We start from the raw sequence: 26,692 nt of genomic DNA on the forward strand, positions 1-26,692 counted from the left end.
TATAAGGAAAATGTGTCAGGCTGTAACAGCACTTATCACTTGCTCTACCACAGTAGTAAATGTGCATTTAAATTGCCAATCAAATATTGTTTTCTGCCTAGAATCACACCATGAGGCTGTGGTGGTTAGCACTCTGCACAAATCAGTAAATCACAAATGAGAGGCAAATGGTAAAACATTTGAAATTAATGAAAAGCTTAAAAAATATTTAAATGAATTATAATTACAAAAAAGAATTTTTTTTAAGTTTCTTGCAGGTATTGCTGAGCAACAGTGAAAAAATAAAAAAATGCCTTTAAGGACAAGAAAGAGGAAAGAAAAGCAACAACAAGTATATCTGGACAAAACTGGGGAAAAAAATAGGAGGAGAAGCTTGTGATGGAAAAAAGAAAAACTCTACTGGTAAGAAAACTAAAGTTTTCTTTAAAAATATCTTCAAAAAAAAGAAAATGGCAAAAATAAATGTAAAACAAACAGTGTTTTATGTACAAAGCAACAACAGAGTCAACAGCAAAAAACAAAAGCTAATGTACAATCAGAAGTATGTAAAACTGATTTAACACGAAAATTAAATTTTAAAAACATTAGTCGAAAAATGTTTCAGAGAAGAGTGATGTTAAATTTGCTAAAGGATGTGAAAAAATATAAGAAAAAATCAAAATTTATTAAGAAAAAAAATTTATAGAAAATATTGTAAGTAAGGCTTTGGAAATAAAAAGAAAACTTTTTATTCTAATTTTGAATAGGATGCGTAGATTAGATAAATTAGTCAATGCAATGAAGTCACAAAGCAAAAGGAAAAGAGAAGTGAAAAAAAGTAACTTTTGTAAAGTGTTCTTGGGAGAATGGAAGCACAGTTCAAGTACTGAACCATTTTTTAATGAAGAGAGTTATCTTCAAAGTAATAGTTTGTTGCATGCAGTTGACACCAATGGTAGAGCATATGAAGTTAAGGATGGTTGTGTGATGGAAAAAGAGAAAATAGTCCCAAGAAATGAGGAAGAAGTAATGGCTGCTGAGGCTATGGGGAGACGTCCAAAAGCCCCAGTGTACACTTGGAACTGTAGTAGTATTTGTACTGTGCGTCAGGAATCTATTGATAAATTACGTGACTTTCTAAGAGAATATAGTAAAAAGAGTGTAAAACAGAAGATGAAGGTGCTTCAAACACTAGATCCATGCAGAGTGAGAGAGAATACTGGTTTGCAAGGACATTCTCTGGCTTGTCTATCTAGAAAAGTTTGTAAAAGTGTTTTTCATCATTTTAGGATGCTGGCTGTTCATCATACTGAAATGAGAAAGTTTGTGAGAACATTGTATTTTGCTAAAAGTCCAGCAGTAAAGTTAAATGAGTTAAATAATGCTCTGTTCCGTGGATCTGTATCAGATGTAGTGAAGGTTACCGATGAGATTCAGTTTTGTTACTTCGGTCCAGAACAAGAAAGTGCAGAAAAGGACACAGTTAATGAGGAAAATGAGGAACAGAATGTAGAACTCATTATTACTAAAAATTTTGAGGATGAAATGACAAAATTTACTATCATCTCTAATGAAAGACCAAATATTACTTGTATTTGTTGCCGAAGAAACCATTATAAAATTCAAACAAGGAATGTTGATCTGTATAAAAAAAGTGAAAATGAAGATAATTATAAGTGGAAGGATTTTGCAACATATATATTTCTGGAAAATTGTTTTGAATTGGGTGAAGATCAGCGTATTTGTAAATACTGTTATAATACGTTAGAAGAAAATAGAATGCCGACCAGAGCTGTACATAATAATTTAGAATTGGATGCTATTCCTGCCGAACTTTCTGATTTAAATACATATGAGTCTATACTCATTCAATGTGTTCATCCGTTCCAGACCATAGTACGTATGGAGCCCAAAACTGGTAAATTACCTCCTTCAGATTTACTGAGAGGTTTAAAAGGAAGAGTGGTGTATTTGCCCTTGGATTTGAAAAAAAATATGGAAACTATTGATGCAGATACTTTGGAAACTGAACCATTAGTTATTCTGGTTAATGGTGTACCTACAAAGAATAAGAAGATTTGGCAGGAGCTGGTAGATGTACGGAAAGTACAAAGAGCAAATTTATATTTGAAAAGGAATAGTAAATGGTATGAATCAATTTATATAGATGAAGAAGAAGAAGATTTACAAGAAGACACAGAAACACCAACTGGACAAATTGAAAAAGTGGACAAGTCAAAAGAAGAAGAAATTTATGAACATTTTAGCATACATCCTCTTCATTCAAAAGAAGTTATGGGAGACACTATTGATCTGTTTCAGATGAAGAAAGCAAAAGGAACTCCCGTGAGTGTATGGGAGAAGAGCTTGGAAGCTCGATGTTTTCCTCAGCTGTTTCCTACAGGAAAAGGTGGACGATACGATGAACGTCCAGAACAGATTCCAGCTTCTGAGTATCGGACTACAAGATTATATGCAGAAGATCCAAGATTTCGTCAAAGTATTCCTTATTTGTTTCATCTTTTATTTGAAAGCGACTTGTCTGCATTATCTTATGCAGTAAATCACATTTTAAAAAGTGGAGTACATCTACATAATGTGTCTGCTAAGGATTTTATGGAGAAAGTGCAGCACCGAGATGATCATTTGGAAACACAACTGATCAATCTGATGGCTTGTCAGCGTGGGACAAATGAATATTGGTACCGACGCCATGGAGAATTAAAATGCATGTTACGGAATTTAGGAACTCCTACATGGTTTGTAACCCTAAGCTGTGCCGAGTACGCTTGGGATGATTTATTGGATTTTCTACGAGAGGCAAATTCAAACATTAAAAACATTGAATACAAGACAGCAGGAGAACTGTGCTCATTGGATCCGGTTAATGTTTGCAGATATTTCAATCATAGATTTGAGGCTGTGATGTCCTTCATCTGCAATAAAAAAAATCCACCTCTTGGAGAAGTAGTGGATTTCTTTTGGAGAAAAGAGTACCAAGCAAGAGGTGCTCCTCATATTCATATGCTGTTGTGGATCAAGGATGCCCCAAAATTTGGAACAGATGCTGATGAAGCAGTGTTATCTTTCATTGAAGAATATGCAACATGTGCTATACCTAAAAGCACACAAGAGAAAAAGTTAAAAGAGCAAGTTCTACGTTTTCAAAATCATCGGTGTGGAAAATACTGTCGGCGAAAGTACAAGAGCAAAGATAAATTCTACACAAAATTTCGATTTGGATTTCCACGACCTGTTCTTTCAAAAGGAAGAGTAAAGAGTTTTATGTCAGCTGTGCGACATACTATTACAAGAAAATCACCTAAGAATATCTACAACCTACGAAGAAAAGAAGAGTCAAAATACATAAATGACTACAACCCAGTCATTTTATCCATGTGGAATGCTAACATGGATATTCAGTATGTGGCAGACAATTCTATTGCTGTTGCTCGGTATGTCACATCTTACATCACTAAATCTGAGAAAACAGAATTGAAGGAAATGTGGGAAGAGATTTCTCACGAGAAGACTGTCAGTAAGAAGCTGTACAGTTTCAGTTTAAAGATGTTATCGCATCGAGAAATTGGATCCTACGAATGCTCAGATAGGTTATCATCTGCAAGTCTTTACTCGAAATCCAGAAGAATAATTTGGGTCAGTTTAGGCCTTGCAGGAATGCGAAATCGGGTACTGAAATCTGTTGGAGAAATGGAATATTTGGCTGAGAATGACCCAGAAAGTACAGATATTTTGAAAACAAACATGTTGGACACATATTACCCAAAAAGAAGTCATCATCTTGAGAACATGTGTCTCTATGAAGTGTTGCAGAACTACATTTTTTCACGGAAAGCCACAGAAGACATCAACAATGGAAAATATAAAGTCATTGGTGAGGAAGGATGTTTGGTGAAGCAAACAAAAGGAAGTTTGATAAATCACAGGAAGCTGAGTTGCGACACTACTGACAAAAAGGAATTTTACTACTTGGCTCTTTTACAGCTGTTTAAACCATGGCGTTCAGAGGACGAAATACTGGGAGAATTTCAAAGCTATGAAGATTCTTTTAATGCTAGCAAAGACAGCATAGACTGCAGTACTTTCACAACTTATGTCCAAATGTTAAATGAAGAAAATGAACAGGAAGCAAAAATTGCAGCTGAAGTAGCTAGAGACAGTTCTCAAGACAGCCAAAGTTCAGGAACACTTAGTCAAGATCCCCTAGGACAACCAATCGTAGAAAATGAAGCTGCAGTAGCCATGACTGAAGTAGAAATGGCTATGAATCAAGCACAGGAAGATTCAATAGACTTACTAAATCTGAAACAACAACTAAATGAAGAACAAAAACAAATTTATGAAGAAGTCACCAAAAAAATTGATCATGGATTACTACATGAAAAAAAAACAGTGCTCATGCACATCATTTGAACAAATCAGGATGTATGTGAGTGGACAAGCTGGAACTGGTAAAAGTTTCTTAATAAAAGTCATCAGAAGCTACCTACATCAAAAAACAGCTTCAAATTTGTCATGTGTGGTAACTGCTCCAACTGGGTTAGCAGCCTATAACATAAAAGGAATTACCTTACATCGCTTGCTAATGTTACCAGTGGAGCATGAGAATAAAATAGAATACCACAAGCTAACTGGAGAGGCATGCTTCGAAGTTTCAAGAGTGTTGAAGAAGAAGCAAGTTCTCATTATTGATGAGGTGAGCATGGTTTCAAACTTAATGCTTGCTTTTGTGCATTTAAGAATGCAACAAATTCTTAAGAGAGACTATGACGTATTATTTGGAGGTAAACACATCATAGTTTTTAGAGATCTTTTACAGCTCACTCCAGTTAAAGGACAACCAGTGTTTAATACTGTGACACATGAAGACACGAAGAAGTCATTAGGAAGCATTGGTAATGCGAATATTTGGTCGTTCTTTGAGTACAAAGAACTCACTACCAATATTAGACAAGCAAACGATGAAGATTATGCAAGTATTCTGAAAGATATCAGAATTGGACTACTCACAGAAGTTGGCAAAAAAGTATTACAGAGTAGGATGCTACATAATTTATTTCCAAATGAAGAAATAGTTGCAGAGAAAATATACAAGAACATTGCTGAAAAAAATACTGTAATCTGCTTAATGCCAACACTACGTGAGTGCTCAATATTCAATGAGGAACTTTTGAAATTGGAAAAGGAAGAGATTAAGAAAATGGAAGCAGAGGACAAAATTCAGCATGAAAGAATGACTATTACATTAACAGGCAAACTGAAAAATAAATTGTATTCACTAGAGAAGAACATTTCCAAAACAGCTGGATTAGAAAAAAATCTATATGTTTGCATGAATTGTCGAGTGATTTTAAGGAGAAATTTGGATGTAGAAAAAGGTTTAGTGAATGGAGCTATGGGAAGAGTTGTGGGTTTTATTAATTACCAGAAAAAAGATGGAATTGAATGTTTAAAAATAAAATTTGATCAGCTAGAAGAAGTTAAAGACATTTGTCGTTGTTCAGTTCGTTTCATGCTTGTGAAAGACTTATATGTGCGTAGAAAGCAGTTTCCATTTTCTCTAGCATATGCTGTAACTATTCACAAGTCTCAAGGATTGACTGTAGATAGTGCTTTTGTAAACATTGGTTCTACTGTGTTCAAAGAAGGTATGGCATATGTTGCTCTGTCACGAGTAAAAACATTATCTGGTTTATTTATGATAGACTTTGATGACTCAAAAGTTAGTGCTGATACAAACTGTGTAAAGGAGTATAATAGATTAAGAAGAACCTATGCTCCTCATTTAGGTCAGTATCCTGTGATTGAAAAACATGTTGTTTCTCGCAAAAGGAGATTTGAAAATATCTGTAATGTGGATGAACAGAACAAAAAAAAAAAAATGACAGTGATGTGATAGCAAGGAAAAAGAAAAAGGACAGTGTTGAAGAGGTTATTGGTTGCCATTTTGAAAATAACTCTGGTGTCAACTGCTATGCAAATGTAGTGCTGAATGTTGTATTTTATCTTGAAAAGTTGCAAGAACAGATAATAGTAAATCATGGAAAAAGATTGTGTTCTCTGCTGAGTCTCCTTTATGAGAAGCTGAGTAATGATAAAACTAAAATAGAAAGTGCTTCTGATGTTAGAAATCTTTTAGATGTATGTTCTGGATCTACACAGTTTAAAGAAAATGTCCAGTAAGATGCACAGGAATTCTTAATATATATACTGAGCGTACTTGAAGATGAAGGAGTAGAAGTAGAAAACTTATTTGGTGTCTCTTACAAATGGGAACATTGCTGTGAAAACTGTATGAACACATGCAGTAGTAATGTTGATTCAGAAAGGTTCATATTTTTACCATTACCACAAAGTAAATCAGTGACTTTTAGTAAATTAGTTAAAGATGCCAATCACAACATGGAATGTTCTGAATGTAAATCAGACATGTTTTCCTCGTTATTTTTACAGAAATATGGACAGTATGTAATTTTAATGATGCAACGTTGTAGAGCTGATGGTTCAAAATTGGATACTTTAATAAAGAAGTTTATAGGACAACAATTATCAATTTCTGGAAAAACTTTTGTTACAGTTGCAATAATTTTTCATGAAGGACCTACTGTAACTTCTGGACATTACACAGTTTATCTTAAATGTGAAAAAGGCTGGACACTGTGTAATGATTCCCAATTGATTTTCAAGCAACGTTTGCCTTATGATTTACCCAGTGCTTACTTAATTTTTCTGAAACCTAAATTTTGAAAACTAAAAACTGCATCTGAAGAAAGCATTTTTTGTAATTTTAAAGGATTATAATTGAAGATATCACTTAAAAAGGATTTTGAAATTACTATTTGGCCTAAAGGAAAAGTAATAAAAACAATTGTGGACTCCTTTGACAGAAATTATTTTGGCATGTGTGCTTTTGCGACAAGGTTTAAAGACGGTTTATCTAGAAAATTTATATTCATCTAGAAAAGTATTTGTAATATATATGTAATCTTTCTTTCAAGGTATATTTTATTGAGGATAGTTTTTGGGCTTTTTTTAAACAATCTTTCAGATTGTTTTTTTTTTGCCCGCTGTTAAATGATGAATAGAATTTTTTTCACTATTTTAAGTGAAAATTAAAAAATTCTGAAAACAGCAAAAAAAGGGCAAAAAATGGCTTTGTAAAATATGTAAAAACATGTAATGCTTTTTGAAATGTATGATTGAATATTAATACTTTTTTTCTTTTTTTTCAGAACTAGAAAGAAAAATTAAAAAACGAAATTCAGTTCCCTTGCAAAATTTCAAAAATTTATTTTTTCCAAATAAGTTATTTTTTTTTTAAAAATAAGTGAAAAATATTTGTATTTCTCAATCCTCCCTTTTCATGCTTCCATTTCATCACCTCTCTTTGTACATTAAATTTTTTTTTTTTTAAAAACACTATTTTTTTAAAAACATCCTAGGGTGCGCGCAGGGTGCGCGCACCCCAAAAAACAAAAAAATAAATAAATCCCCCAAAAATTTTTGGGGGTTTAGTTTTTAAGTGGCTCTTGAAAGAGCCCTTGAGTTAATGTAGGGAAACAGGAACAGAAAAACGAAAAAAATGAAAAAACATCTATGGCCTACTGCACTCATGCGCATCAAATTTTCTCTGAATGAGATCAAGACTGGTCTCACCCACAGAAATAAGTCGACCGCAATTAGTGCAGCGTGTGGACAACCTCGCCAAACAAGGTGGTCCAAAAAGAGGTGTGGAAGAAGGCAAAGGCACCACTGCAGAAGAAGTGCTCGCCTGAGCTGCCGAAGATGTGCTCGGCTGAGCTGCTGCAGATGTCGTCGGTTGAGCAGGTGGAGGGTTTGCTCCAGAAGCTCGACGAAAAGATACTGGATGCATTGCCTCAACATGCCTCGTCATTGTGTGTATGCTAAAAGAATATTTCTTGTTAGCATTCCCACGTGATAAGACTTTTTGACACAATGTACAAGTAAATTTCGGTGCATTTACCTTTTTTTGTCCCTCTGGGAAAGTAAAAAACTGCCATATAAAGCTGTCTTTCTGCTTCCTGTTCCTCTGCCTCTCAAGAGTGTCCTGCTCAGTGTCTGAAGATGGTTGCTGTTCAGCCATTGTCTCTCAACAACAGAATAGCTCCTTCTCCAAAGGAATCAGAACTAATAATGAGGGGAGTAGGTGTGGTTTGGGAACAATCTGGAACTGAAAGTACTTCAAACCAATCAAAAGTGATGATTCTTGATCACATGACTTGCCATGAGGGGATTGGGTGTGGTGTTGAAACAATCAGAAACTGAAAGTAATGTTAACCAATTAGAAGTGTTGTTTTATTATGCATATAACCCGAGGTGCGCGCACTGAGCAAGCTCCGAGCGCGCACCTTGTGTTTTTACGCATGCGCGAACGTGTAGGAGCGCATGTGCATACGTCATATGCGTGTACGTAACGCGCATACGTTGCACACGCGTATACGGGAACGTTCACGCGCGTAATTTAAGCGTATGCGGAAGTGAACCGCGTGGAGCGCGTACGACGCACGCACGCATGCGTACGTACGCATACGTACGTACGCATGCGTACTGGGTGCGCGCTCCCAGCGCGCACTGAAACGTATGTATGCGTACGTAAATAACGTACGACGGTATTCATAAAAAACTTACGAAAACGTACTAGGTGCGCGCTCTGAGCGCGCACCCCAAGAATTTATATAAAAAAAAAAGTGGAGAAAAATTAATTGCAAAAATTTAATAAACTGTTCAACTTTATCCTAATTGAAAGTTTAAAAAAAAGAGCAAAAACAAATAAAAGGATACAGATAATGTATAAATGAATACATAGGAATTTTTTTTTATATAAAAAAAAAAAATAATAATTTAATAATTCAAAAATTTGCATTTAAAAAACAATACAAATTCACTGAAAAAACCATAGGTTTCACACACGTTATAGTTAGGAATTAGCATTTAAAAAACCTTGCAAATTCACTGAAAAAACCATAGGTTTCACACACGTTATAGTTAGCTGGACATTTCTCTCATAAAAAACCAATGAAATTCCCCCGTTATAGTTAGTACAGCTAACTATAACTTGCGCGACCGCAATCCACTGCTGATGACCTCACATATTACATCACTCATGACATGGTCAGTGACATCACTCATGACATCACTCATGACATTTCAAATGACATCACTGATGATGTCACTGATGATGTCATCCAGTGAACGTTTAATTTGCAAAAAATTTTATAAATATAGAGAAAGGCCTGTTAAAGAATGAGTGGGTGTACAAGTGTGTAAAGGGATGATTTTCTGTGCTCCTAGTTTGGTATGCAACAGCTGCGCGGTACCAATACACGCGTTACGTCATCTACGTATAGGGTCGCGCCGGCTGTGCGTTCCGTATGCGACGAGTGCACGCTGCCAGGCCCTGTGTTCCATCATAGAAGTATGGTATCGCGCCGGGTATGCCATTCCCTCATTTATTTTTTTATCTCAAAACTATATCTAAATAAGTTTAAAGTGTATATGAGAGCAAGCGATAATCTAAAATATTTTTTCACCTTTATATATTATATATTTCTAACTGTAAATAACTTATATTATGGTAAATATATTTTCTCTAAATTGTGTCGGGTGCGGCCTCCTTGAGCGTTCGGTGCGTGCTTGCCATGTGACCTTAAAAAAAAGCTTTTGATTGGTTCATAACATTTCCCATTGTAACAGTTGGGGGACCCCACCCTTTTTAGTCATTCTCTCTACACCATTTGATGAGAGACACCTCTTCTGCTGACAGAGCTTTTTTGAAAACTTTTTTGCTGTGTACACATATCTTATAGTACACACAACATGCAACGATCATCTTGATCAATAATCATGATCTGTACAATAGCCTTCCACGTGTGATAGCCATGCATCTGAAACGTTACATCAAAAAACAAATGTGTGCTACACGATGCCCCTGGTGTGTGTGTGCATGCATTATTGTGCTGTCTTTCGGCCTGGGTATTGGTGGCTCAAAGGGGTATCATCAGCCACGGGCAGAGTGCACATCCTAGATCACATATGACAAACAGTAAAGAGTAATGTGTAGATTTGTGTTGCAGTATGCTCTGTTGTCAGGCTCTATCAGTATAGTAGTGTGTCATATATGAGACTTTCAGATTCACGTTTGACATGCATTGCTTGACTGTAATGAGCGTTATCACTGTGTATGACGTAGCCTAATGCTGATCCTCCCTCCATCCGAGCACATTCACATGTGTGTGCTTCGCGATAGCAACACTTTGAATAATACCGCACACCATTGACATGCGTGTCTGCACATATCCACAAGCTTGACAACGACATTCAATGTTTTCAGACAGCATCTCATTAGCGATTGTTGCCGTCCTCCCGGTACATGCTACATTAATGTAAATTGAGGATTGTGCGACGTCAAAACTGCAACAGGGACACACACATAAGTATACAATGCCCAGGTCACCGGAATAATTGTTCACACCCCTACTCTGGCCTGGTGTACGCAAGCCCAGCCCACTTTGCGTACGTATAAATAGGATAACCACACCGCAACATGTCCAATTTCTTCCACACTGCTTCAGGTGATATGGCTGCATCCACCTTGCATATCACAATGCGCAATAAAAAAAAAGGGATCCATGAGGTGTACATCATCCTGGCAATCAAAACTACATCTGAATTTTGAACCGTGCTGGCCGTCGTGTTTGGACACAAACCAATGACAGCAGGTGAGCAGTGGGGCCTGCGTGCACAGGGGTTGCAATTGAGCTCAGTGCAGCGGAATGGATGGGGTGCATCAGCCTGGGTGCACAGGTGCAAACAAGCGATGTTGCCGAGCGTAATGATGTGATCTCTGACCTCATTCAGTCACATCTCTCTCTCATTTTAAGGACCTGCTGGACCGTACAGTAGGCTGAGCCAGCAGGCAGCGCTGCCCTACAGACACGTGGCATTGGCTCGTTTTTCCAAGCGGAAAGTTATATACTGGTGTGTCTGCCGACCACTCAAAGATGGAGAGAAAGGGGAGATTCCACAGTGCATCATTGGCCTGGTACCGGGAAAGACCCTGGAGCAGATAATGCACACGACAGCCTTGATGTAAGTCTCTGAGAAACATCCTAGCGTGTTATTGCAGGTGGCTTTGAGTGCGTGACGAGAATCAGACCGGGCCATCGTGAAAGCAGCCTCCACTGCTGCCATGAGGGGAACGGCTGGATTTCTTTCTTTCCCGGCCGTGAGGGGAACGGCCCAATGACACTACATCCCCCAGAGGCCCTTGCGCTCCTGCAGCATCGTCACTGCGCCGGAGAGCGCGATATAGTCGCAGCGGCCCACCCGCAGCGCGGGACGCGCGGGGGCGTGCCCAGGCCGAAGGGCAGGCTCGTCTGCACCCGTCAGCGACCAGAGGAGGCGGGGCTGGGCCAGACATCTTGGCCATTTACAGACTGAAATACGTGAAGAGTGCCCTGAAGCTAATGAATGTTTTAGTCCCAGTACGGCAGTGAGTTAAAGCAGCAAGGTAACTTTGAACCACTTTGTTTATTGAACTCAAAAATACTCTGAAGTATTTTACAGAGGGCCGTGAACAGAGATTGGGGTTTTCTTTCATGATCTACGCCGTCATGGGTAAAAGGAAAACACTCGCTACACAAGGGGGCGCCCAGGGGGGGATGCATGGCGGGCAAAATTGATTCCTTTCTGACCAAAGCCGCACATTCAATCACGCAAGAAATAGCCTGAACTGAGCGAAGGCTATCCATTGAGGCAAGTAAATGTCTCCATAGCCAAAATATTAGCGAGGAGAGAGAACAAAGGGACTCTGAGGCTAACATGGGCCCCTCAGAATGTCCTGTAGTTTTATCAATTTGTGCACCTTTAAGCGAGCCACCCATTTCTGGCGAGTCAGATATACCTTTCAAAATCTTAATTGATAAAACACCACAGGATATCAAAGTGGCCCCGGACCTACCACCACCGAAGAGAAAACAAACTGGTTGTAATAAGCCTATAAGGAAATCCCCACGGTTACAAATGCGGACTCAATTATCTTCACAATCTGATCTAGGTCAAGGGCAGCTATTGGATTCTTTTTTTTTAAAGTTGAAACGTATGATGAAGGCTCTCTTAGTGCCAATAACACAAAAAATAGAAAAAGGAGAGGAGTTGGTTCAAAATGTATTAATCAACTGTAACATTAGCTCTCCGTCCAGGGGGTGGAAATCTTTAGCAAAATAAGTCTCAAACTCATACTGAACCCGTCCTACCTGGTCGAAACTTAAGCATCCCCATTATTCCAGGGAGTAATGGTGGATTAAGTGGCCCAAGTCAGTTAAATACACTTGTAGTTACAGAATCTGCAGCCCAGAATGCTGAGACAGCGCAGGTCAAAGGACTCCTGGATTAACATAGGGTATCCTTACCCATACGTCGTCAGTTTACTCACGACATACCTAAAGTGATGAATCGAAGTATCCTTGACTTACCTCCAGCATCTGCTTTGTTAGTAGCAGTTTTAATAGAGGTTCCCCCTCTCTCCCAAGAAACTAGGCAAACTACCGAGGACTTATTTCACAAAGTGACCCATTGGTGTACAATTTTTTTTATACATGGCCAATACATATCATCTGGCATTATAATGGCCAGAAGAGTGGGATGGATAGGCCAACAAACTAACAAGGCTGGTGTAGGAGATTGCATAGTTTCACATTTTAAAGATCCAGAGAAAGCCAAGATTCTAATAGACAGTGTATCCCAGAGTAATCTAAATTCCCAAATAAATGTAGTCTCACTACAATACTTTTACCCCCAAGACAGTGTGGAGGTTTAATACAAGGGCAATGGCAAATACCACGAAAGTTAGGGAACCCGGAAATGAGCTGCCGTTATACAATAGATTTCAAGCCCTGGCAGAATGCCAAAATTTGGATGAGAATGACTGACTAAAGCAAGCTGATAAATTTTAACAGGCTTCTTCCCTATTTAATAGGATAACAAATTCATCAACATCAGTAACTAAGGTTCATGCTGCAATAATTACTGCAGTCCCAGATTCTCTCCAGTCTCAAAATATCACAGGAGCCAAGTATGGTAAAGTTCTTTCATGGAACATAGCGGGCATAAGGGTTAAAAGAGGAAATATATGTTGGGAAAATGTACACCTTGTTATTGCCCATCAGGAAACCTGGGACGCAAACAACTGTTTTTATTTAGATGGTTTCACCTCATTTCATAAATGTGCCACTCCGTCAAACATGGTCAGAGCGCGAGGAGGTTGATTGTTAATGATTTCACTCAAACTCTCTTGAAAAACATGTTTGGTTAATTTTAAATCTCAGAATATTTTGGCAGTGGAACTGTCTTTTAAGGATCGGCTGACTGTGTTAGTGATACATTTTGCATGAGCTGGAACATTTGCAAGAATTTAAAAGACTTTTTGGAAGATTATGAGGAGGGTAAATCAGCCTATTTTGAAATAATAATTTTTGGGGACTTCAATACTCATCAATGCTTTTCTAAATGTTTTTCAAACAAGGATCAGGGAAATTTTATCTCACCCTTACATCCTTTTGAGCACACATCCTCAGGCAATTTTGCTGAGAGTATTTTAGCAAGTCAAAATTTATGTTGTCTCTCACAGCCGGAAAATATGTCCCCAGTACCCACTTATATAGGAAATGGTAGAGCTAGCACTATTGATTATATTTTAATGTCTGCTTCGTTAGTCCCCTTTACTGAGGATTTATTGGTTAATTGGTCAAGTCTAAGTGACCATAACCCGCTTGCGGTTAACATACTACTTCCTACCACTAAAGTGGGAGAATCAGCATCCTGACTGACAAACACTAATATCAGTACTAAAGATCAGGCTCACAGGCTAAAATGGGAAAGGATAGCCCCAGAACATTTTTTAACCAATTTATATACAGTCTGTGCTCCTGAAATTGAGCTTTGCTTAGACTTTGGCAAACAGGATAGCTCCACTATAAAAGCTTTCGAGAAATTAACAAAACAGATCCAATCAGATCTCACGATTATTGGCGGATCTAGACACCCGAAGGCTGTTAAATGGTTTAATGGAGCATGCTTGGCAAAACACACGGACCTTATATTAGCCCTAAAACACATCCCAAGAGATAAAATAGAAATTAGGGATAAAAGGAAAGCATATCAGATAGCACTTAAAAATAGGAAGAAGGAGCTTAAAGACCAAGCCTGGGATGCACTACAACAAGCAAGCATATTGAAAGACAGTGCAAATTTTTGGTCGGTAGTTAATAGCCCATTCCTTTCTGAAACCCCAAATTTAAATACTGACTGCCTGTTTCCAGCAGATAAATGGGTATCGCATTTTGGAAACATCTTTAGCGATGCAAATTTGACAGCAAAAGAGGAGTTAAGGGAAGGTGGACAAATGAGCACATCACTGTTCGTCAGGGTAGAAGAGGTTTATGATGCCATTGTAGCTACAGCTCGTGGAAAGGCCCCAGGCCCCGATGGGGTACCGGCCGATCTATATAAAGCTGACCCACTTGTATGGGCAAGCATTTTAACCAATGTTTTTAATGCTGTGTCTTCTCAGGGATACCCAATATCTTGGGGGAAAACAGTCATAGTTCCTATTTTTAAATAGGGTGCAAGGGATGAGCCTATATGTTGTAGGCCAATCTCACTTTTAGATTTTGCAGCCAAAATCATGGGAAAAGTCATATTAAACCATTTAACAACATGGCTGGATGGCCGAAATATCATTTCCAACCTGCAATATGGCATTAGGCCAGGTAAAGGGACTTTGGACCAATGTCTAAACCTACACTTAATGGTAGGCAACTACACCATCGCAAAAAAAGGACCAATCCATTTGGCATTTATGGATCTAACTTAAGCGTTTGACTGTGTCAACAGATCAAAGTTGTGGTCCATTTTGAGGGATATGGGCCTCGAACCAGAGTTAGTGGACTTTTTAAATGCCATCCACAAAAATAATACAGAGGTTGTTAGGTATAATAGTAATGGGGACTTGACATCTACCTGGGATGTGAAAAGAGGGGTACGCCAAGGGTGTATCCTGGCCCCTCTCTTATTCACACTATACATAAAAGTCTGGGAGATTCCCTAATAGCCATCTGGGGATACATAGAAGGGGGGGGGGCATTCAGCAGGAGGAAAACAAATTTCTTTGTAAGGTTTTGGCAGTTCCGTTTTCCACGCCCACATACATAATACATGAAGAACTAGGGATGGGATACATTACAGATCAGATTGCTGTGGCTCCACTGATGCGATGGTTGAGAATTTGGGAAAGTCCCATTATAACCTTAAATCAAATGATAATTACTGACTGTTTAGCATTAGATAGAGGCAAAGACATCCCCTGGTTTAGGTATCTAAAGGAACTGACAACTTGGCTAGGTTGCCCTGATTTATTTTTAAGCCCCAAACCCATAGATAATCTTTAATTGAAAATATTAGGCTGCAGTTTTTGTCTAAGCGCCAAGGTTTGAGGGAAGAACAGGTGCTGCAAAAACCATCTGTAAGACGTTAGGTCACATTATCTATGAACAATCAAGTCCAACCTTACTTATTAAGTGTTGGCAAACCTTTCCATCGTTTTATCTTAGCTAGATTTCGTCTGCAGATGGCTCATTGGCTTTTATCTGTACCTCAGGGTTTTTCCAAACCTGGCACTCTGAAACCATGTCTGTGTGAACATTTTTCAGACCAGGATATTATTCATTTTGTCTTTTTTTGTGATTATTATGTCCTTTTACGCAAGAAATTTATACTACCACTGCTTAAAGATTGTCACTTTGTCCAAACCAAGCCAGCCCTATTGTATCTTCAGATGTTAGCATCCCCCTTGGTTTGTTTTGGAGTGGCAAGTTTCCTAACTGGAGCCATTAGGCGTAGGAAAAAAATGTTTTTTTAAACTGATATTAAGGCTTAAAATTTGTTTTTATATGGAGGCCCATAATGTGTTAAGATTTTAGAGATTATCTTAAAATTTTGAGTTTGTCCTATATGCACTTAGCACTTTATATAACGTTTATATATTGTATGTAGAGCAGCCCTTGGCACCCTGTATGGCCGTTAGGAATGACATTTCTGTAGCTTACCCTGTTTGGAGTATTTTTTTTAGCACTTTATACTCTATAAAACCTTTTGCACTTTAAGATGTATTATAGAGAAAGAAACGTGAAGTTTTGTGTTTTAATATGTTTGCCCTTTTGCACTTTGAATTTTTATCTTGAGGACTAACGTGTTATTTTAATTTATGAGCTCGTTTAACTGACTTTGCACTTTATATAACATTTGTACTGTATGCTTAGCAAAACTTTAGCATTATAAGATGGATCATAGGAAAAGCTAATTGTAGTTTTGTATCTTTGAATCCTGCTCACTAAGTTTCTTTTTCGCATGGATTATTATGTGTTGGCTACCCAGCTGATATTAGGATGGCCTCTTTTTAAAATGACATGTAGTTTTGAATGTAATGTTTACTTTTATGACATTAAGTTGTCAAATAAAGCATTCTTGACTGACTGACGTGGCGTTGGCTTTTGGGGCACTTTAGTGAGCTGATTACTAAGTGTACATGCACACAGGCATGCCCAACTGCATTTCACGCCCACATTATCCTTCTAGCATGCGCTCTGTTCCTTTGTATGTGAACGTTGGAATAATATATTATTATTTACCCTTGTGTATTCTTGTGCACTTCAACTCCTCTTTGAACCACGATTACCACTAACAGTTGATAGATCGTACTTCAAGAAGGAAGGATGCACTCAACTGGTGCTCTCTCTTAAGCTTGATATAAACCTTCATTTACCTTAAGACATTTCCACGATTATATTATTTCTCCCTTTTCAGACACTGAGTTAGTTGCACGAAAAAGAACGCAGCAGGTACTCAACCAGTGCTGATGCTCTGGCCTTTCTGACGCCTTCCATCGTGGTATGAAGACACTGTCCCCGACCGGAGACCTGCTGTGCCACCCTGAGCTGCACCCCGGAGTTGGAGCTCGCACCGGCATGTCGTTGGACACACCGGTTGTGGCAGGTGAGCAGTGAAACCTCGGTGAACAGGAGCTGCAATTGATCACAGTGCGGGGGAAGGGGCTGGGGTGCAGCAGCCTTGGTGCACAGGTGCAGACAAGCTATGCTGCCGTCGATAATAATATAAACTCTGGCCTTATTCATATCTCTGTTTCATTTGAAAGACTTGCTGGACCAAACTCTTTCTCAAGGACCCCAGCGTCCCAGACACACGGGTGACTGGAGGTGAACAGTGAGGGCTGGGTGCAGTAGGCTGACGCTCTGTCTCCTCCTCGCTCTGTTCTTTTGACACTCCCTCCCCTTCTCCCTTCTACCCACTCGCTCTCTGTCCCATTCTCACTTTCTTCCTTTCTTTCTGACTACCTTTCTTTTTAGGTCTCGCCTACGCAAGTCGTGCTTGTTACGGCATACGGCTTGTGGGAGTGCGCAGCCACGCTCTACAACCACGAGTATGTGCTTTGAAAAAGAGCAGGATGCGCGATCACGCTTATCGCCAGCACACTCACTCAAGCGCCTCTGAGCACCACTCATGTGCTTTTTTAAATTTTCTTTTAGCGCGCACACACAACTCCCAGGCTTGTTATTTCATTGTATTTATTTTGATGTTTATAGAGCGCCTAAGTGGCACCTTACGAGAACTTCAGGGCGTGTGCTGGTATTGCCTCTTTTCTGATGCCAGCTCATGAGGCTGCCTCTGGTTTCATGGGGTGAGCCAATGGTGGTGAGTTTTAGGGATAGGACCCTCATACTGTGAGCAGGAGCCAGTGTCACTGGGAAGGGTGCCTTGGGTCAAAGGGCAAGGAGCCTTTAGTCTAGTGCAGAGGGCGCTTGCTTGAAACGTACAGTGCGCAGGGCTTTACGTGGACTGGGTCTCTCCTGGTCGTAGACCTGCCAGCAATTAATAAGCATTTGCAATGCAATAGGTCTCGCATTTACGCAAGTTTGGGCTATTTACAATGCAAATAACAATGACTTTTATTTTTGTTTTTGTTTTTAAAACATCAATAAAATGAATTACAATGTCAATAGCTTAAACTTACGTTAATGCGAGACCTATTGCATTGCAAAGGCTTGTTCTCTTAGACATGGCACACATACTTATGTTTCTTTTTTCTCTTGCAGGTTTTGTACGCTGCTTCCGGAGGAGTCCCCCCCTCTTCTTTCATGTTTTACTGTTGTTCGAATAAAGTTACGTTTTTATTTATTTGTGTTGTTTTAATAAAAGTTATTTTTTTTACCAATAAATAAGTCAGTGTATGGGTCTTCTTTTTCTGACAACACTTGTCTGTAGTTTATTGTGAAAATCTGCGGTTGATAGTAGGTTATGAGGGAAAACATTTTTAATTTTGCGGTGCACCTATCAAATATAAACCAACAGACTATTACATAAATGAAGCCTGGGTAATTCTACAATGGCAAGGGTTCTATGAGTGTATCACTTTATAACACCATGAGTACTGCCCAGGTGATTTCAGAACCAATAAGGCACTGCCTAGGGCCACCGAGGCTTCAAGGACTGGCGAGGCCCAACCTGCATATTTAAGTAAAGCCCTGGAGGTTGCCGATCCCCGGTCTTGAGTTGGCCTCGAAGCCCCCCGAACAATTTGTAAACAATACCCGGGGAGATGTGAATCCCCTAGTGTGCGAAACGTCTATGTGCCCTCCCGCGCCTAATTTACATGTGAGATTAAGGTCCCCAGTGCTGCAGAGACCACACAATATAATAATAGGATTGGCCCCGGAACATTACCCACCAGTGGGCTCATTTAAATGAACGGGTGAGATCCCGCTTCATTTTTTTTTTCTCCATTTTTACCATCTGAATCCGCTTTGTTGAAGCGATATGAGGTTTTCCTCCTCTCGCTTCAACGAGACAAACAAGAATTTACTATCACAGGGTGGAAGCAATGCTTTTGCCCTGTAAAAGCAAACATAAATGTCCTGCGGTGAAGAGGCAGAGGAAGCACAAAATCAAAAAATATAAATCCTACCAGAGGTAGGATCACATAGTTTTATCAGCCGATGACCCTGGGATGAGTAGAAACAGCTTCACCAAGAAAACGGGTCTTCAGCAGAACGCAAGCAAGCTCAAAATCTTGGTGAGTGCTACCTTCTTTGTACCTTCTCCCGCTCGTCGCCAAATTTATGTAGTGAAGAGAAAGACAGCAGTGGATCCGATAAATAGATTTATTGCAGGAAAAGAAGACAGCTTAAACAGCCACCTACAGGACCAGACAGAAAGGCAACCATCTTCTCTAGCACCGTGTACAAACTCCCCAAGATTCCCCCATGACAGCCCTACATTCTAACATTACATACTTACATTATAGTAGCATTACATATTAACATTCTACTATGACTTACATTGGAATACTACACAGAGCACATGACTTTACAGCAATGAGCTCATGGTTTCATCAACGAGTCTCGAGACTGGTAGGGGTGAATAGTTCGCTTCCCACTCCCTGTATTGAATAAACGCAAACTAACACTACTTCCACAGGTATGCTACAGTGCCCATAGCGCATCACTTAACAGCAATGAGCTCACAGTTTAATCCCCGAGTCTTCAGACCAGTAGGGGTGAGTAGTTCGCTTCCCACTCCCTGTATAGTATAAACGCATACTAACACTACTTGCACAGTTATACTACAGCAGCCAGTATGCTACAGCACCCACAGCCCATCACTTTACAACAATCAGCTCAGTTTGATTTCCGAATCTTTACACCGCTATGCGTGAGTACTTCCTTCCCACTTCCGGTATAGTATAAATGCACGGTAGAGGTCAGTAGTTCACTTCCCACTCCCAGTATGGTATAAACTCCTACTAACACTACTTCCACAGGTATGCTACAAACACCAGAGCACATCACTTTACAGCAATGACCTCACGGTTTAGGCTCTCGGTTTCATAATCGAGTGTAGCAGCATCTCATCTCAGCATCATGTCACTCTGAGCAACACCGCACTTTCAGTCCAGTAGGAGTGACTGCTTCGCACTCCCCCACAGAAGTTACAGTGCTCCTATCCTCCTGTTTCCTACTCTCTTCGCCCTTTTTCCTCCTTACTCGTTTCAACTGAATCACAAAATGGCTGCCAACAATTTTTAGTTGCAACCGCTCGCACCGCTCCCAGCCGATAAGCAGCAAGCTCGTGCTCATAACGCCTCAGCCAATCAGATGGCAGAATTTCAAAATATCGATATCTGTAAATGTTATCATTTCTCCAAAACTATAGAACAGATTTACACCAAATAAACAAAAGCGTGCTTTCTAGACCAAGACCCTTCTCCTTGCCAAATATGGGGTAATTCCGTTCACCCGTTCGACCTGTAGCCTTGTCTAAAGTTTCCTATGGAAATTGAATGAGAAAACACGTTTTGGGACCTTATTTTTCTTCGGCCCCCACTTGATGAATCACCTCCAAACTTTCAACATAGGAGCTGATATGAACAAAGAATTAGTTTGGAAAATTTCATGAAGATTCATCAAACGAACACGATACTCCATTCCCCAGTAAAAGCAATTTAATTGGTATGCACAGCTTCACTTCTCAGTTACTGCTAGCATGCGACTGTCACCCAACGCGTTTCGTATTACACTTCCTCAAAGGCACAACAGACGAAGGAAGCAAGCCGGGCCAAATCCTCCTTTTCAACCCCATCGTACGCTGATATGCAGCTGCTCTGGATGAGCCAATATGCAATGGTCAGTGGTAGATGAAGTCCGTAGTTACTGTCCCTGGATGGTTGCTTCCTTTAATAAATGCCAAATTCACAGCTCTGCAATGAGCCCCAGGGAGCGAAGTAGCGCTCAATCCATGCACTGTGCTCCACATCGGGCCCGCATTTTCGGAGCTAGTGGCCCCCTTCACATGGGGTGGTGCTTGCTCAGCGGCTGGCCTGCCGCTTTTTACATCAAGGCTCCGTGGGGTGACCAACAAGAAAGCAGCACTCGAACACAACACTCTTTTCCCCCGTAAAAGTAATTTAATTGGTATGCACCGCTTCACTTCTCAGTTACTGCTAGCATGCGACTGCCACCTGATGCGTTTCATATTACACTTCCTCAGAGGCACAACAGTCGAAGGAAGCAAGCCGGGCAACATCCTCCTTTTCAACCCCATCGTATGCTGATATGCAGCTGCTCTGGATGAGCCAATATGCAATGGTCAGTGGTAGATGAAGTCCGTAGTTACTGTCCCTGGATGGTTGCTTCCTTTAATAAATGCCAAATTCACAGCTCTGCAATGAGCCCCAGGGAGTGAAGTAGCGCTCAATCCATGCACTGTGCTTCACATCGGGCCCGCATTTTCGGAGCTAGTGGCCCCCTTCACATGGGGTGGTGCTTGCTCAGCGGCTGGCCTGCCGCTTTTTACATCAAGGCTCCGTGGGGTGACCAACAAGAAAGCAGCACTCGAACACAACACTCTTTTCCCCCGTAAAAGTAATTTAATTGGTATGCACCGCTTCACTTCTCAGTTACTGCTAGCATGCGACTGCCACCTGATGCGTTTCATATTACACTTCCTCAGAGGCACAACAGTCGAAGGAAGCAAGCCGGGCAACATCCTCCTTTTCAACCCCATCATATGCTGATATGCAGCTGCTCTGGATGAGCCAATACACAATGGTCGGTGGGAGATGTAGTCCGTAGTTACTGTCCCTGGATGGTTGCTTCCTTTAATTTATGCTGAATTCACAGCTCTGCCATGAGCTCCAGGGAGTGAAGCCGCACTCAATCAATGCGCTGTGCTCCATATCGGGCCCCGCATATTAGGAGCTAGTAGGCCCCTTCACATGGGGTGGTGCTTGCTCAGCGGCTGGCCTGCCACTTTTTACAGGGGGCAACTAGCTCTGAATATATAACATGACCGCTTGGACGTGCCCTTTGTAGCACTTTATGAACGATGCAATTTACGAATATAGCATCTTTCATCGGACGGCATCTTTGCACTACAGTTGGTAAAATGTACTTCATGAAAGTAATCAGCTCACAAAGAGGTTTAACAGAACCCAAACTCCATGCGTCAACGAGACTGGACACACTGCAAACTAGGTCACATGAATTCATGCGTAATGAGATGCAGGAAGAATTTTCTTCCAAGTCATTTAATTACTGGGATCCATCCGTTAAATCAGCTTGCATCCGCTCACTGCTCAAAGCCTTCCCCCCGCGCAGCTGGCCCAGAACCTCACGCGGACGGACAGACACGGTGCACCCGCATCCTCCAGAGAGGCTCGAGCCAACCTTTTATCATAGTCGCGCTATTTCTTCTCTCTAATCAGGAAAATGTTCCTCACCCCTTATGCACATAGCCACGGAGCACTTTCTGGGAAATCCTGATTTCCATAATACCATACCTCCAAAACATCTCATCTTATCTCTTTTTAATTAAGTGTTGCCTTCACTGGCATTCAAGCAACAGTCTCCTACCCAGACACAAACAATCAAAAAGATATGAAGAAGAACAGGATATTGACTTTGGCTGTGCACTCTGGGTCCATCCACAGCTTTTTGTTTATAACTTGTTTTATTGATTTCACAGATTATAACATAGTGTTTGGCAGGTGTTGGGTGAGGCACTGAGTAGATGTGTCTAAAGGTTGGCTGCTTATCAAAAAAGGCACTGTGGGAAGGTAAGCTTGCTTTGAGAACATTTGGCAGTCAATGCACCACACATTTTCTCCCATATGCAGTATGAAAAGTGCAGTGCGTAATAACACTTTAGATTAGGCACACAAGTATTTTAATGCTTGTCAATATCGGCTGTGCTAGCGGTGTGCATTCTACACACATTTCTGGGTTATTGTTCTCCATCAACAGTGGAGCACATAAGTATAGAGGTGCTTGTTAAATCTACTTAAAGTACCACTCCCAGAGGTATGATGCTGTCGGAGGGCGTGGTCAGACCGGTAACTCCACGAGGAGGCCAATCACAGGGCGGTAAAAGAGCACACCACCTAACACACCAGCACAGATTTTCTCCTAAGTGTATTAAGGTAAAAGCAGTGCATGATGATACTCTGTACCTTCCTAGCAAGTCTTCCTCATCCCATTCTCACATGAGCCTTCAGTCTTCCTTGGTACAGATTTCCCCTATATAAATACAACATGTAACTAATGCACCTCCCAACATGGCACACACAGAACGTCCTGTTGTGAGACCCATAAAAAGAAGCCCCACCACGTATACTTCCTGAGTTTTTTTCTGGATCCACCGGAACATTAATTTCACCCATAACATAAGTTGTGTCAGTTATATTGTTAAATGAGAGTTTGGACCAGCAGCTTTAGCTGCAATCCAGTGATATGTTTAGGTTGCAACAGAGATTAGAGTGTAAAACGATAACTGCCGGCATATAAACATGGAATACATGCCTGCAAAAGAAACAAGCATTGGCATAACCAATAGGTCTCGCCTTTGGGACCTTATAAGTGTTTAGCCATGCAACGGTTGATATTGTTGTACCGAGGATATTGTGCTGCATAACTAAATACTTATAAGGTCCCAAAAGCGAGACCTATTGGCTATGCCAATGCTTGTTTCTATTTTCGTTTGTATGCAAGTCACATGTGAATTGGTCCGGTGAATTCCTCTGTTAATTACCTTAATTTATGCATTGTGCAGTTAGATATGTAGGATTTGTTCTGGTGACTTGAACGGAATTATACATGTATTTGTTTTTGTTTTAGCAGTCTTACATACATATTGACTGTGTAGCGAATCTGTTTACAATGGCTACTTTTCAAGTGATGAGTCATTCATTTGTGACCACATGGGGCCTAGCTGTAATAATGCACTTTGTGGTAAAAATAACGTGAAAAATCTTTTAAAAAGTAGAAACAAATTTACCTGATTATTTAAGACGTTATATGCATGTAGTGTGTTATGTGATCAAGGCCACAGGTTGGGGGCCAAAACACATCATTTTGACCTTGTTTTTTGTGAAATAAACATGCACTTCAGATGGAGTCTGTGCCCGTGTGTTTTTTCTGTGCGGTGGAACCGGGGATCTTTTGGTATTCACTGAGCAAATCAAAGGTTACAGGGATGTTATAGTTAGGCTCACATTCCACTCAATACAGCAGTTATAGTTAGCTGAGCTAATTATAACTTATGACCCAGTATATGACCTCACATATTACATCTCTGATGACATGGTCAGTGACACACTCATGACAAACTGAAATGACATCACTGATAACATCATCCAATGATTGTGAGTATGTACTAAAAGAATGAGTGTCAAACATATATAATGAGGTATGTGACTATGATAGTGCCTGTATGGGTGAGTGAATGGGTATGTGAGTGGTGCATAGAAGAGTGTGTGGGTATTTCATAGACTGTATACATGAGTGAGTGGGTGTGTAAGTTTCTGTGAGTGAGGGGGTGTCAGTAGGGGTATACATAAGTGAGTGGCTGTGTCAGTTTCTCAATGGGTCAGTGAGAGGGTGTGTATGGTTGTAAAAGTGAATGAGTGGCTGTATAGGTGAGTGTGCAGGTGTGTCATTAGTTCTAAATGATGAATGAGATTGTGCATGAGTGGCTGTGTGGTGACTGAACAGGAATATAAGCATATGTATGGGTGACTGAGAAGGTAAATGAGTGCATGTATGGGTGCATGAATGTGGGTGCAAGTGGGTGTATGGGTAAGTAAGTGGATGTGTGAGTGCCAGTATGGTGAGTGAATGGGTGCATGAGTGGGTGTATGAGTGAGTGTGAGAGAGGTTGTATGGGAAAGTATGTACGTGTGTCAGTCACTGTATAGGTGAGAGAGTACGTGTATTATTATATGTATGAGTAAGTGAATGGGTGTGTGAGTATCTGTATGGGTGAGTGACTGGTTGTGTGAGTGACTGTATGGATGAGTGAGTAGGTGTGTGAGTAGCTATAGGTAACTGATTTAGTGTGTGAGTGGCTGTATAACTGAGTATGTAAGTATATGTCTGTATGACTAGACGCGTGAGTGGCTGTACTGGTCAGTGAGTAAGTGCATGAGTGACTGTATATGTGAGTTAATTTTTGCTTTAATGGATGTATGGATGACTTGATATGCAAGTGGTTTTATGGACCAGTGAGTTAGTGTTTATGCGTTTGTATGAGTCTGTGAAATGGTAACTCACTGGTTGTGTGGAAGTAGGTTATGAGATCTTGTACTGAGCTATAAGTGGGTGTGGGAGTGTTTCTGTGGATGAGGTAATCACTTACATCATCAGTGATGTCATTTGAGATGTCATGAGTAATGTCACCGACCATATAATGAGTGATGAAATATGTGCGCTCATAAGCAGTGCATTGCAGGGGCGTAAGTTATAGTTAATGCAGGTAACTATAACAGCTGAATTTCTCTGGGTTTCTTCTAATGAAATGTCAGCCGAAATATAATGTCCCTGTAACCTTAGGTTTTTTTTAGTGAATGTCTACGTTTATTAAATTCGATTTGCTAACTATAACGTCCCTGTAACCTTTGATTGTTTCTGTGAATTTGTGTTCTTTTTTACATTTTAATTTTATTAGTATAACATTGTTCTAACCTTTACTAGTTACCAATCAGTTGAGGCAGATTATAGGTATTATTTAAACATATGTTTCATGTTACCAAAGTAGATAGAAATTTAAAGTCCACAAAAAGATCCAAGATGTTCATCGATTTTCATTATTTTATTTTTCTTTCTTGTATTGTCCAAGTATCATTACAAAACATAACAGCCGACACGTGTTTTGTCCATCCGGACTTTTTCAAGGCTTGCTGAAAAAACAGTGTTTCTCTACGTGTTTATTGGATTAGAAGTACAGCCACTCCTTGAAATAGAAGCTGTGGAGGAAAGCGCCGAGATTGAAACAGGTGTATTATTACCTGCTGGATACGGCGATAATTCGGCCGTGAAAAACCGATTACGACTGAGTGAACTGTTCATTTTACAAGAAAGATACCCATTATAACGGGATATTGACCTGCCTAGCAATAAGACTTAACTAGTGAGAAAAGGAGTGGCTGTACTTCTAATCCAATAAACACGTGGAGAAACACTGTTTTTTCAGCAAGCCTTGAAAAAGTCCGGATGGACGAAACACGTGTCGGCTGTTATGTTTTGTAATGATACTTGGACAATACAAGAAAGAAAAATAAAATAATGAAAATCGATGAACATCTTGGATCTTTTTGTGGACTTTAAATTTCTATCTACTTTGGTCACATGAAACATATGTTTAAATAATACCTATAATCTGCCTCAACTGATTGGTAACTAGTGTGGTGACCTTAGTTGAATACCCTTTGGGTTCTTCGACGGGTCTATTTTTCCTCCTAAAAGCAGAGGGGGAACCTTGGTTTGAGAGCACTATAGGATTATCAGGCGAAAAAGCATTCCTATAACTGATGTGAATGACAAAATAGAAAACGTGTAATGTGGATGTGCATGTAATTTCTGGCTTACTGCTGTTAGGTTCACGTGCGTTAAGATTGTTTTAACCTTTGTTTTTAAACAAAATTACCATAGCTTTTTTAATTACGTTTTCTAAATATATTGTCTCACTACTTTTGTTTAAAATCAATTTTTGTTATTTTTTAATGCTGTAGTATATTGTTTACAGGAAGTGTGCTAAAGACACAGTCTTT

The sequence above is a fragment of the Triturus cristatus genome, chromosome 3_1 (genome assembly GCF_964204655.1).
Source record: "Triturus cristatus chromosome 3_1, aTriCri1.1, whole genome shotgun sequence".
Classification (NCBI taxonomy): Eukaryota; Metazoa; Chordata; class Amphibia; order Caudata; family Salamandridae; genus Triturus; species Triturus cristatus.